This window comes from Balaenoptera physalus (assembly GCF_965194825.1).
Source record: "Balaenoptera physalus genome assembly, chromosome: 8".
Lineage (NCBI taxonomy): Eukaryota > Metazoa > Chordata > Mammalia > Artiodactyla > Balaenopteridae > Balaenoptera > Balaenoptera physalus.
This window is the reverse complement of record NC_138887.1, coordinates 47,924,891-47,940,131: the sequence shown is the minus strand read 5'-3', so window position 1 is coordinate 47,940,131 and position 15,241 is coordinate 47,924,891. Positions and strand designations below refer to the sequence as shown.

Sequence of the window (15,241 nt, the reverse complement as noted above, 5' to 3'; positions counted from 1 at the left end):
TACACCTATGTTCATAGCAACATTATTCACAATCACCAAAAGGTAGAAGCAATCCAAGTGGATAAATAAAATGTGGCAGGGATTACCACTTCGAACAGCTACAAATTACTAGAGGAAAGGGGGAAGACACGAGTTCAAAAGCCTGAGGATGATCCCAACATAATTCTGGGTAAAGGCACTAATTAAGAAGTGACTTATCTATCTTTTTCAACCCAAGGCAAAAAGAGCACGCTGGAATAAAAAGTTGCCCATATCTTCTCTTTCCCTCAATCTCTGCCTCCATCCTCATTAAGATAAGTATCACAAGTCCAATTTCCCAGTAATTTCCTTAAGCTTCTAAGTGCTTGCTTGCATGAACGCTCTCTAGGCCCTAGGAAGGACCCTGGCAATAGGTCACACAGTTAATTTTTCTTACACTTGCAAAAGGAATATATATGGTGATTAAAATAAACACAACAGACCACTGTCTATTTCCACCTGGAATTCACCTGTGTCACGTATCCCCTCGTTGAGTGTGCTGGAATAGAAGCAAGCCCTTGGGGGATCCAGTTAGAGGGAGCTGGTTGGACAGACACTGAGTTTGAGACTAACAGGACAGCCGAAGATTCACAATCATACAGCTTATGGTTAAATTAAAATTGCTAGCCTCCAGGGCTTCCCTGGTGGCACAGTGGGTAAGAATCCGCCTGCCAATGCAGGGGACACAGGTTCGAGCCCTGGTCCGGGAGGATCCCACATGCCGCGGAGCAAAGAAGCCCGTGCGCCACAACTACTGAGCCTGTGCTCCAGAGCCCGTGCTCCGCAACAAGAGGAGCCACCGCAGTGAGAAGCCCGTGCACCGCAAAGAAGAGTAGCCCCTGCTCACTGCAACTAGAGAAAGTCCGTGTGCAGCAACGAAGACCCAACACAGCCAAAAATAAATAAATAAATAAATTTATTAAAAAAATTGCTAGCCTCCAGAAAAACTCCTACCACCCTATGCCACCTCACCAGACATCTGACCCAAAGTGTGCAGGGCTAAAGAGTGTGGACCACGTGGATCACAAATGCACCTACAGCCCCCTTCCTTAGACCTATGTAGTAAGTGGAGGAGAAACCAGGTGTGGGGTATATGAAACGAGAAACTAGCCAGTAGAAAAATTTTCCAAGCGTCAAGAATGTAAAACTGTAAGCAGAGAATTAGGTTCCCATTTTGTCTGTTCAAAACGGAAGGCCTCTCCTGTAGGAATACAGTACATGGTGCATTTTACGTTTAAAAAAAAAAGAAAAAAAATTTTTTTTTCTTATTTCGTGGGGATGAGTAAAATAAAACTTTTCAGAATTCCTGTGGGGGGAAAAAAAAGAAGTGACTTGTCTAAATGAGGTGAAAAATATCCAAAACTGTAGTGGCCTCCAAAAGTGGTAGCAGACCATCTCACTGCCCCCATTAAAGCTTATTTAAAAATAAAAGACAACAGCGTCTGGAGAAGAAAAATAAAGAAAGGGGTTGGTTCCAAAGTAAATACTGATAAAAATATTTGCCCATAAGAACTAGTCCTTCAGATGTGCAGCAGTTATTCTACTGGGCTCCATGGGGCCTTATAATAAAATATCATAATAAAATATCTGGAACTGATGAATGGGTAAACAATACGTGGTATACTCACACACTGGAATATCACCAAGCCGTAAAAAGAAATGAAGTACATACTACAACATAGGTACACCTTGAGAATATTATGCTAAGTGAAAGAGGCCACGTACTGTATAATTTCATTTACATGAAATATCCACAACAGGTGAATCCATAGAGACAGAAAGATTAATGGTTGCCAGCGGCTGGGAAGAGGGTGGAAGGGAGGAAGGGCAGTGACTGTTAATGCTGTGAGTTTACTCTTTGGGATAATAAAAGTGTTCCAGAATTAGTGGTGATTCCTAACCTTGTGAATACACTAAAAAACACTGAATTGTATGCTTCAAAGAGGTGAATTTTATGGTATGTCAATTATAGCTCAAACTTCCAATAAAGAAGAAAATGTTTAAGACATAACAGGATATAAACTTAGACATGAGCCAACCTTGTAGAAAAGCGCCTATCATACTAGACTGAACTGAGAGTCTAACATTACAATGTAACCATTGGGAGAAAGGTTTTTTCTTCTTTCCTTGTGACTTTCTAAATTTTCTACAATGACCATGTAATTTTGCAATCAGGAAAAAAAAAAAATGAGATCATTAAATTGGATTATATTGGCCTTTACATTGTTTTCCAAAAAGGTAATGCCAAGAAATGAGTGTTGGGAATGCCCTGGTGGTGCAGTGGTTAGGACTCCACGCTTCCACTGCAGGGGGCACGGGTTTGATCCCTGGTTGAGGAACTAAGATCCCGCACGCTGTGCGGTACGGCCAAAAAAAACATAAAAGAAGTGAGTGTTCTCCTCTCTTATTCTTAAGGCTCTCACTGGACAGTGCTGGAGTAACAATTAAACCAAAAATTAGTTAATTCCTTAATAACCATCTTTAAAATGGAACATATTTTCGGTTCAATTGAACAAATGGCAAAGCCAAACGCATGAATTACTTGGGGACTGGGCAGAGGAAGGAAAGATTCTAAGCACACCAACCCACTGTAGCAGCCCTGAACCAATAGTGCTAAGACAAGGTCAGGGTGCTAGAAGAGAATGGCCTGGGGACAAAAGTCAAGTGGAATCCCTTCCCTCCACTGCTACGTGTTTCCTGTGACAGACATGCATGTCATAAGTTTAGTTGCTTTTGAACAGTGGTGTGGACAAGTCATCAGAGCGTTGTCAAACTAGTGACAAAAGCAGCCCATACAAATGTCCTTGACATTTCTCCATTCTGAAATGCATTGGTCAGGTGGGGCAGGAGGATCCACCAGGGTGTCCGCACACCCACTGCTCTCAGTCTCTGGTAGTGTGTGTTCAAAATCAAGGCTTTACTTGGAGCCCAGCCATGTATTTGCTATATTTAAAAACTGCTAATTAAGCCCTTGAGTATTGCTTTTGGCACCAAATTCTACTCCACAAGCTTTTCATCCAGATCCCATGCCTCAGACTGTAACATGATCCTGCTTCATGCTGTTCAGAAAAGATCTGAGCACCAACTTGGAATAGCACCTATTACTGATAAATTGGGACTGGAAATAGACAGGCTCAAGTAACTGTAAAGGCTTTAATAAGTAGCAAAGGTCCATCAGTAAACAAGGAGAAGTTATACTTAGAGGAAGACAATTTAGCTAACTGCAAACTTTTCAGGAAATCAAGTCTATAAAATAGCAAGCTCACCTCTTAGAGGCTCTCTTTAGTCACCAACCAAGTTTACCTCGGGTTTTTAAAAGATCTTGGGGGTCCGGGGTGGGGGGGGCGGGGAGGGGGTCCTCAATTTTCTGATCTTCAAACTACTCCTCCCTGCTTCCTTCTTCAATTGCAGAGATTCCCAGAGTCCTGTCTACAACTCACCACGCCCAGCACATACTTGGTTTGGAAACTGTATGCTCTGCGGCTTCTACTCGGTCGCTTCAAAACATACCTCCAGGTACTTGCTCTCCACATGGCAACTCCGCGTCTCTGTTATTGCTCAGTGAATCGAAGTCTTATATGGGTGTATTTTAGAAGCAAAACCATGGTCAGCTCTCCACATCCTAGTAGCAGGGGGTGCTAAAAATTCGAGCACCAATTTCTAAGATGGGTTGGAAGATTCATAACCTGGTGATTTCCTCAAATACAGAAAAGCTATTTCAAAATTCATATTCAGCCATGAATACAACAAACATAGCCACTACACTATGTGAATTTTAAATTTAAAACCCTTGAACTTCCCCATGTCTCTCAGGGGAAAAAAATCCAGGCAATTTAATATGGTTCAAAACATTATCGTGTATTGCTCTACAACCTCATCTCTCATCTAATCCCAACTAATTCCTTAATAACCATCTTTAAAATGGCATTTTGGTTCTTGTTATCCACTAGAATGCAATCCCTGATCACTCCCAGTCTTGGTTAACCCCCTGTGCTGGGTTGAAGAGTGTCCTTTAAAAATTCATGTCCACCAGTACCTGTGAATGGGCTCTAATCCAATGACTGGCACCCTTTTAATAAGAGGAAAAACTGGACACACAGACACACAGGGGGAGCACCACATGACCACCTAGGTAGAGACTGGAATGATGCAACTACAAGCCAAGGAATACCCATGATTGCTGGCAACCACCAGGAGCTAGGAGAGAGGCTCGCCAGCACCTTGATTTCAGACTGCTACCCTCCAGAATTGTGAGAGATCACATTTCTGTTGTTTTAATCCTCCCAGTTTGTGGGAATTCAATACGGCAGCTTCATGAAACAAATACACTCCCCATCCTCCACAGTAAACACCTTGTACTTAACTCTGGGTCTTGTCTTTACTATAATAGGCCGTTTATCTGTCCACGTTGGAATTAGACTCTACCTCAGTGCTCTGTCTTGACTAGGACTTAGCACACAATTACAGACTTCGGAAATCCAACACGGCAACAGAGAACCCATGTCACTGGCAGCTCTGTGTACACACAACAACTAACCTTCAAATATTCTTTCAATTCTTCACATAACATTAGCACATTTAATCATCCAGACGACTGTCAAAAGTAGATAATAACCCTGTTTTCAAGATGCAAAAACTGAGATTCTAAGAGGAAAGGCCACATGCCCAGTCAGAGAGCAAAGACATGTGGAGTCAGGATTTGGAACCCCCCGCAACTCTAAAGCCAGTGCTCATTACATCACACCATCCATTTCTCAGAAGGCCACCATCTCAAATGGAAAAGGCTTCTTCAAAAGCTTTTCACACCAACATGAAGGGAAGAAAATTGATAAATGTAGAAGCTGGCGGACAGGCACAGGGGGACTCATTATATACTCTCTACTTGTATATGCTAATATATAAGTAGAGAAAATATCAAAGTTCTTCATACTCATTGAAGTGATGCCTGAGTTTTTAAGTCCAATTCAAAGTATCAGTACTTCTCAACAATTTTAACAATCCTTGGGCAAAGGTATAATATTTGTACCATTCATTAAAACTTCAGTATGTAATAGACACTACCCAGGTCATTATCTCTGAATACACCAAGGACAGGTTCACAGAAAAAACTGCTTCTCTGAATTTCGGAGAACAGGGAAGACTTTCTGAGTAAAATAAAACTATATCTCACCAGATTTATTTTTTCCAAGATTAAGTTTCCCAGTATTTCAACTATGCTCTAAGAAAAATGTTCTCTCATTTTTTTATACTCTACAGACAAAAAAAAAATTTTAGTTTTTCGAGCAGTTTTTCTAAAATTAAAAAAAAAAAATCACGCACTGTATCTGTCAGAATTTAAATCATGACCAAAAGTTTAGCTTAAATTCAAATTCACTCATATCACAACCAGTGCATCATCTGTCATCTCAGTAATTATCCTCCCACCACTTTCTATACAATTGTTCTATTATAACCTCTACTGTGAAATGAAAAGGCCCTACTCATTAGTGATACCTCAGATAAATATAAAGATCAAGGGAACTCCCTGGTGGCGCAGTGGTTAAGAATCTGCCTGCCAACGCAGGGGACACGGGTTCGAGCCCTGCTCCAGGAAGATCCCACATGCTGCGGAGCGACTAAGCCCGTGCACCACAACTGCTGAGCCTGCGCTCTAGAGACCGCGAGCCACAATAACTGAAGCCCGTGCGCCTACAGCCCGTGCTCCGCAACAAGAGAAGCCACTGCAATGAGAAACCCGTGCACCACAACAAAGAGTAGCCCCCGCTCGCCACAACTAGAGGGAGCCCGCGTGCAGCAACCAAGACCCAATGCAACCAAAAATAAAAAGTAAAAAAAAAATAAAGATCAAAATACCAGAACCCTGTAACAAATTCACTAATTTTCCTTAAGCAAAGCCATGTGCAAAAACACTCTAAGTGCACTGATCATTTTGATAAATAAATCTTTAATAATTATTACATACATACAATGAATACTGATATAAGTTGGGAGAAAAACTAGGACAGGTGACCTGATGGATTTACATGTTTACATGCAGGCTACCATGCAAATCATTTATCTGATAAGGAACTTGTATCTAGAATATGTAAAGAACTCTAGAATATGTAACAAACTCTTAAAACTCAATAATAAAGACAAATAACACAATTTAAAAATTGGCAGAGGATGTGAATAGACATTTCTCCAAAGAAGATATGCAAATGGCCAAAAAGCACATGCAAAGACGCTTGACATCCATCATTAGTCATCAGGGAAATGCAAACCAAAACCAAAATGAAATATCACTTTACACCCACTAGTATGGCTATAATCAAAAAGTTAGATAATAACAAGTGTTGACAAAGGGTGTGGCGAAACCAGAAGTCTCACATGCTACTGGTAAGAAGTGTAACACGGTACAGTCACTCTGGAAAAATGTTTGGCAGTTCCTCAAAACCTTAAACAGAGTTACCATCGGTCTCACCAATTCCACTACTAGGTATATACCCAAGAGAAATGAAAACATATGTTCACATACCAAAAAACTGTACATAACTGTTCATAGCAGTATCACTGACAATAGCCAAAAAAGTACAATCATCCCAAATATCCATCAACAGATGAATGAATAAACAAAATGTGGTATATCCATACAATGGAATATTATTCAGCAATAAAAAGGAATGAAGTATTGATGCATACTACAACCTAAAGGAGCCTTGAAAACATTTTGCTAACTAAAAGAAACCAGACACAAAGACTACAACGATTACATTTTATAAACTGTCCAGAATAGGCAGATCTACAGAGACAGAAAGTTTACACATTACTTAGGGCCAAGAAGGATGGGAAGATGGGGGGTGATAGCTAAAGGATACAGGATTTCTTTTTGAGGTGATGAAAATATTCTAAAATTAAGTGTGGTGATAGTTGTACATATCTGAATATACCAAAAAACACTGACTTGTATACTTCAAATAGATGAATTGTTTCATATGTGGACTATAGTTCAACAAAACTGTACAACAATGGGGGGAGGTATTTATAAGAATAAGAAACTGGAAACAATCTATACAAACAACATAAGATAAATAAGTCTTTACCAATTATACAGACATTAAAAAAGAATGGCCATGAATGGTTCTCTATAGCATACCTGGTAGGTACTAACAACTAGCTTGCAAAACAGCACCGACTGTGTCATGCTGTTTTTGTGTAAACCACACGTGCATAGCCAAAAACTAAAGGATGTTCAGAAAGTTCTGAAATAAATCCCCTAGCCAATAGAAATTCTGACTTTTTGTTTGGCTTTTTATATAAGCAGCATGTATTTTCTTTACAAAAATAAGAAAAACTTTTAGTTCATGGTGTCATTTATATGCCAACTTCCTTGCTTTATTACCAAAGATTACAGGTATATTTTCCAGGTTGGCTCCAGGTCCCAGGAACCAACTTGAAAGAGCTCCCACTGGCTAAAAATGGAACAATTTGACCATAGTAAAGCTAACAAAAAATGGACTGAAACACAAAGTGTTATAAACTCAAAGTATTTAAAGAAACGTTATCACTTACCACTGGAGAGCTGACAGCTGATAAATATTGATAGCTACAATCAAATATTTATCTTGCCATTTTTGTAAGAATTGAACCACATAGTACATCTGAAGAAGTTTCTCTTTATAAAAGTGGCTCAATTAATAAATAAAATAATAGAATCAGAAAATCACCATTTTGCCTCCTTTCATGAAATAATGAATTTCTCAAAATCTATGGCTACTATATCACAGAAAGAGAAAACCAAATATGTGCTTCCTGACAGAAGTCTGTACCACCACCTATGAATTATTCTTCCTTAAAGAGAAAGGAGAAGGAGAGGGAGGAAAAAAGGGAATCTGAATGTGATCAAGCCTTTTGTGGTTCTCAGCCTTGACAGCACAGTAGAATCGCCTGAGAAGCCTAAACTACTGGTGGCCTGGGCCCTAATACCCTGGAGATCTGATTTAATTAGTCTGGAATACAGCCTGAACATTATGATGTTTTATAAAAATCCCCGATTGATTCTAACATGCAGCCAAGATTAAGATCACTGCTCTAGATCTAATTACCAATTCACAGGATTTAGAGGACTGAGAAGCAAAAGTACAAACAAGGATGAAATCAGCTAATGTAAACAAGACAGGACCAAAAAATCCAGTCTCTTCAACTAATTGCAAGCAAACAGGAAAGAAAAAGGAGTGGGTATCCAAAGATTAAGAGGCTTAAGGGAAAAATCAACCACCTGCAAAGTATGGACCTATTTGGATCTTGATGCAAACAAATTATTTTTTAAATATGTGGGGCAACTAAAATATCTGAACACACTTCACATTTTATAATAACAATTTGTGTGATGATATTGGTTTTATTTTCTTAAGTTCTTATCTTTTAGAAATATACACTGAAATAATTATCAGTAAAATTATTTATTAAGATTTCTTCAAAATTATCTGACGGGCAGGAAATGAGATTGGCCATAAACTGATAATTGTTGAAGTTAGGTGATGGATCCATGGGGTAGTTTATTATACTATTCTCTTTACATTTGTATATGCTTTCAACTATCCACTTTAGAAAGCTTTAAAAAAATGCAACATGTTTGAAGTTAAAAGATCTAATATGGCTAAAGAATGAGCGTACAGTTCATACAAATCAATACGATAATAAGAATTATAACCAACAGTCTGTGAAAGACATTTTAGAAAACAAGAAGACAAACTAGAGATTGGAAGCAAAGCAAATATCTGATAAAAAGCTTTTATCAGAATACATATCAGAAATCTCAAAACTCAATGATAAAACAAATTTTTAAATGTTCAAAAGATTTAGGAGAACACCAGAACCACAACCAACTGTTGAACAGTCATCGACAGGAAAACACTGGAACTCACCAAAAATGATACCCCACATCCAAAGACAAAGGAGAAGCCACAATGAGATGGTAGGAGGGGTGAAATCACAATAAAATCAAATCCCTTAACTGCTAGCTGGGTGACTCACAAACTGGAGAACACTTATACCACAGAAGTCCAACCACAGGAGTGAAGGTTCTGAGCCCCACATCAGGCTTCTTTTTTTTTTTTTTTAATTAATTAATTTATTTATTTATTTTTGGGTGTGTTGGGTCTTCGTTTCTGTGCGAGGGCTTTCTCTAGTTGCGGCGAGCGGGGGCCACTCTTCATCGCGGTGCACAGGCCTCTCACTGTCGCGGCCTCTCTTGTTGCAGAGCACAGGCTCCAGACGCGCAGGCTCAGTAATTGTGGCTCACGGGCCCAGCTGCTCTGCGGCATGTGGGATCTTCCCAGACCAGGGCTCGAACCCGTGTCCCCTGCGTTCGCAGGCAGATTCTCAACCACTGTGCCACCAGGGAAGCCCACCACATCAGGCTTCTGAACCTGGGGGTCGGGCAACAGGAGGAGGAATTCCTAGAGAATCAGACTTTGAAAGCTAGCAGGATTTGATTACAGGACTTCGACAGGACTGGGAGAAACACAGACTCCACTCTTGGAGGGCACACACAAAGTAGTGTGCGCATCGGGACCCAGGGTAAGGAGCAGTGACCCCAGGGGAGACTGAACCAGACCTACCTGCTAGTGTTGGAGGGTCTCCTGCAGAGGCGGGGGGTGGCTCTGTCTCACCGTGAGAACAAGGACACTGGCAGCAGAAGTTCTGGGAAGTACTCCTTGGCGAGAGCCCTCCCAGAGTCTGCCATTAGCCCCACCAAAGAGCCCAGGTAGGCTCGGGTGTTTGGTCCCCTCAGGCCAAACAACCAACAGGGAGGGAAACCAGCCCCACCCATCAGCAGACAAGTATATTAAAGTTTTACTGACCTCTGCCCACCAGAGCAACAGTCAGCTCTACCCACCACCAGTCCCTCCCATCAGGAAACTTAAACAAGCCTCTTAGATAGCCTCATCCACCAGAGGGCAGACAGCAGAAGCAAGAAGAACTACAATCCTGCAGCCTGTGGAACAAAAACCACATTCACAGAAAGATAGACAAGATGAAAAGGCAGAGGGCTATGTACCAGATGAAGGAACAAGATAAAACCCCAGAAAAACAACTAAATGAAGTGCAGATAGGCAACCTTCTAGAAAAAGAATTCAGAGTAATGATAGTGAAGATGATACAGGACCTCGGAAAAAGAATGGAGGCAAAAATAGAGAAGATGCAAGAAATGTTTAACAAAGATCTAGAAGAACAAAGAACAGACAAATAGAGATGAACAATACAATAACTGAAATGAAAAATACACTACAAGGAATCAATAGCAGAATAACTGAGGTAGAAGAACAGATAAGTGACCTGGAAGACAGAATGATGGAATTCACTGCTGCGGAAAAGACTAAAGAAAAAAGAATGAAAAGAAATGAAGACAGCCTAAGAGATCTCTGGGACAACATTAAACACAACAACATTCGCATTATAGGGGTCCCAGAAGGAGAAGAGAGAGAGAAAGGACCAGAGAAAATATCTGAAGAGATTATAGTCGAAAACTTCCCTAACGTGGGACAGGAAATAGCCACCCAAGTCCAGGAAGCGCAGAGAGTCCCATACAGGATAAACCCAAGGAGAAATGCGCCGAGGCACATAGTAATCAAATGGGCAAAAATTAAAGACAAAGAAAAATTATTGAAAGCAGCAAGGGAAAAATGACAAATAACATACAACGGAACTCACATAAGGTTAATAGCTGATTTCTCAGCAGAAACTCTACAAGCCAGAAGGGAGTGGCATGATATACTTAAAGTGATAAAAGGGAAGAACCTACAACCAAGATTACTCTACCCAGGAAGGATCTCATTCAGATTCGATGGAGAAATCAAAAGCTTTACAGACAAGCAAAAGCTAAGAGAATTCAACACCACCAAACCAGCTCTACAACAAATGCTAAAGTAAATTCTCTAAGTGGGAAACACAAGAGAAGAAAAGGACCTACAAAAACAAACCCAAAACAATTAAGAAAATGGTCATAGGAACATACATATCGATAATTACCTTAAACATGAATGGATTAAATGCTCCAACCAAAAGACACAGGCTTGCTGAATGGATACAAAAACAAGACCCATACATATGCTGTCTACAAGAGACCCACTTCAGACCTAGGGACACATACAGACTGAAAGTGAGGGGATGGAAAAAGAATTGCATGCAAATGGAAATCAAAAGAAAGCTGGACTAGTTATACTCGTATCAGATAAAATAGACTTTAAAATAAAGAGTGTTACAAGAGACAAGGAAGGACACTACATAATGATCAAGGGATCAATCCAAGAAGAAGATATAACAATTATAAATATATATGCACCCAACATAGGAGCACCTCAATACATAAGGCAACTGCTAACAGCTATAAGAGAGGAAATCGACAGTAACACAATAATAGTGGGGGACCTTAACACCTCACTTACACCAAGGGACAGATCATCCACACAGAAAATTAATAAGGAAACACAGCTTTAAATGACACAATAGACCAGTTAGATTTCATGGATATTTAAAGGACATTCCATCCAAAGACAGCAGATTACACTTTCTTCTCAAGTGCACATGAAACATTCTCCAGGATAGATCACATCTTGGGTCACAAATCAAGCCTCAGTTAATTTAAGAAAATTGAAATCATATCAAGCATCTTTTCTGACCACAACACTATGAGATTAGAAATCAATTACAGGGAAAAAAACCTTAAAAACACAAACACATTATAGGCTAAACAATGCGTTACTAAATAACCAAGAGATCACTGAAGAAACCAAAGAGGAAATCAAAAAATACCTAGAGACAAATGACAATGAAAACAGGACGATCCAAAACCTATGGGATGCAGCAAAAGCAGCTCTAAGAGGGAAGTTTATAGCAATACAATCCTACCTCAAGAAACAAGAAAAATCCCAAATAAACAACCTAAACTTACACCTAAAGGAACTAGAGAAAGAAGAACAAACAAAACCCAAAGTTAGCAGAAGGAAAGAAATCATAAAGATCAGAGCAGAAATAAATGAAATAGAAACAAAGAAAACAATAGCAAACATCAATAAAACTAAAAGCTGTTTCTTTGAGAAGATAAACAAAATTGATAAACCATTAGCCAGACTCATCAAGAAAGAGAGGGAGAGGACTCAAATCAATAAAATTAGAAATGAAAAAGGAAAAGTTACAACAGATACCGCAGAAATACAAACCATCCTGAGAGACTACTACAAGCAACTCTATGCCAATAAATTGGACAATCTGGAAGAAATGGACAAATTCTTAGAAAGGTATAACCTTCCAAGACTGAACCAGGAAGAAATAGAAAATATGAACAGACCAATCACAAGTAATGAAATTGAAACTGTGATTAAAAATCTTCCAACAAACAAAAGTCCAGGGCCACATGGCTTCACAGGTGAACTCTATCAAACATTTAGAGAAGAGCTAACACCTATCCTTCTCAAACTCTTCCAAAAAATTGCAGAGGAAGGAAAACTCCCAAACTCATTCTATGAGGCCACCATCACCCTGATACCAAAACCAGACAAAGATACTACAAAAAAAGAAAATTACAGACCAATATCACTGATGAACATAGATGCAAAAATCCTCAACAAAATACTAGCAAACAGAATCCAACAACACATTAAAAGTATCATACAGCATGATCAAGTGGGATTTATCCCAGGGATGCAAGGATTCTTCAATATGTGGAAATCAATCAATGTGATACACCATATTAACAAACTGAAGAATAAAAACCATATGATCATCTCAATAGATGCAGAAAAAGCTTTTGACAAAATTCAACACCCATTTATGATAAAAACTCTCCAGAAAGTGGGCACAGAGAGAACCTACCTCAACATAATACAGGCCATATATGACAAACCCACAGTAAACATCATTCTCAATGGTGAAATACTGAAAGCATTTCCTCTAAGATCAGGAACAAGACAAGGATGTCCACACTCGCCACTATCATTCAGCATAGTTTTGGAAGTCCTAGCCATGGCAATCAAAGAAGAAAAAGAAATAAAAGGAATACAAATTGGTAAAGAAGAAGTAAAACTGTCACTGCAGATGACATGATACTATACATAGAGAATCCTAAAGATGCCACCAGAAAACAACTAGAGCTAATCAATGAATTTGGTAAAGCTGCAGGATACAAAATTAATGCACAGAAATCTCTTGCATCTCTATACACTAATGATGAAAAATCTGAAAGAAATTAAGGAAACACTCCTATTTACCACTGCCACAAAAAGAATAAAATACCTAGGAATAAACCTAACTAGGGAGACAAAAGACCTGTATGCAGAATTGTATGAAAGAAATTAAACATGATACCAACAGATGGAAGATATACCATGTTCTTGGATTGGAAGAATCAATATTGTGAAAATAACTATACTACCCAAAGCAATCTACAGATTCAATGCAATCCTATCAAATTACCAATGGCATTTTTTACAGAACTAAAACAAAAAATCTTAAAATTTGTATGGAGACACAAAAGACCCCGAATAGCCAAAGCAGTCTTGAGGGAAAGAAATGGAGCTGGAGGAATCAGACTCCCTGACTTCAGACTATGTTATAAAGCTACAGTAATCAAGACAACATGGTACTGGCACAAAAACAGAAATTTAGATCACTGGAACAAGATAGAAAGCCCAGAGATAAACCCACACACCTATGGTCAACTAATCTATGACAAAGGAGGCAAGGATATACAATGGAGAAAAGACAGTCTCTTCAATAAGTGGTGCTGGAAAAACTGGACAGCTACATGTAAAAGAATGAAATTAGAACACTCCCTAACACTATACACAAAAATAATCTCAAAATGGATTAGAGACCTAAATGTAAGACCAGACACTATAGAACTCTTAGAGGAAAACATAGGAAGAACACTCTTTGACATAAATCACAGCAAGATCTTTTTTGATCCACCTCCTGGAGTAATGGAAATAAAAACAAAAATAAATGGGACCTAATGAAACATCAAAGCTTTTGCACAGCAAAGGAAAGCGTAAACAAGACGAAAAGACAACCCTTGGAATGGGAGAAAATATTTGCAAACAAATCAACGGACAAAGGATTAATCTCCAAAATATATAAACAGCTCATGCAGCTCAATAGTAGAAAAACAAACAACCCACTCCAAAAATGGGCAGAAGACCTAAATAGACATTTCTCTAAAGAAGACATACTGATGGCCAAGAAGCACATGAAAAGCTGCTCAACATCACTAATTATTAGAGAAATGCAAATCAAAACTACAATTAGGTATCACCTCACACCAATTAGAATGGGCATCAGAGAATCTACAAACAACAAATGCTGGAGAGGGTGTGGAGAAAAGGGAACCCTCTTGCACTGTTGGTGGGAATGTAAATTGATACAGCCACTATGGAGAACAGTATGGAGGTTCCTTAAAAGACTAAAAATAGAATTACCATATGACCCAGCAATCCCACCACTGGGCATGTACCCAGAGAAAACCATAATTCAAAAAGACACATGCACCCCAATATTCACTGCAGCACTATTTACGATAGCCAGGTCGTGGAAGCAACCTAAATGCCCATCAACAGACGAATGGATAAAGAAGATGTGGTATATATATACAAAGGAATATTACTCAGCCATAAAAAGGAATGAAATTGGGTCATTTGTAGATACGTGGATGGATCTAGAGACTGCCATACAGAGTGAAGGAAGTCAGAAAGAGAAAAACAAATAACGTATATTAACGCATGTATGTGGAATCTAGAAAAATGGTACAGATGAACTGGTTTGCAGGGCAGAAATAGAGACACAGATGTAGAGAACAAACGTATGGACACCAAGGGGGGAAAGTGGTGGTGGGGGTGGGGTGGTGGGGTGATGAATTGGGAGATTGGGATTGACATGTATACACTGATGTGTATAAAATGGATGACTAACAAGAACCTGCTGTATAAAAAAATAAATAAAATTTAAAAAAAAAAAGATTTAAACAAGGCACTTCACAAAAAAGGATCTAAGAATAGCAAATACACACAAGAAAAAAATGTTCAATTAGGGAAATGCATATCAAAACTATAATGACAGGGGCTTCCCTGGTGGCGCAGTGGTTGAGAATCTGCCTGCCAATGCAGGGGACACGGGTTCGAGCCCTGGTCTGGGAAGATCCCACATGCCGCGGAGCAGCTGGGCCCGTGAGCCACAATTACTGAGCATG

The 15,241-nt window shown here is 39.3% G+C and overlaps 2 protein-coding genes across 4 annotated transcripts in view; one reads left to right on the top strand and one right to left on the bottom strand.

The window, feature by feature from the left end:
- Positions 1 to 15,241, bottom strand: part of IGF2BP3 (insulin like growth factor 2 mRNA binding protein 3) — a 146,477-nt gene that overhangs the window by 45,752 nt on the left and 85,484 nt on the right. The gene's annotated exons all lie outside the window — the stretch shown is intronic.
- MALSU1 (mitochondrial assembly of ribosomal large subunit 1) overlaps positions 1 to 15,241 on the top strand; it is a 124,347-nt gene that overhangs the window by 64,111 nt on the left and 44,995 nt on the right. The window lies entirely within an intron of this gene.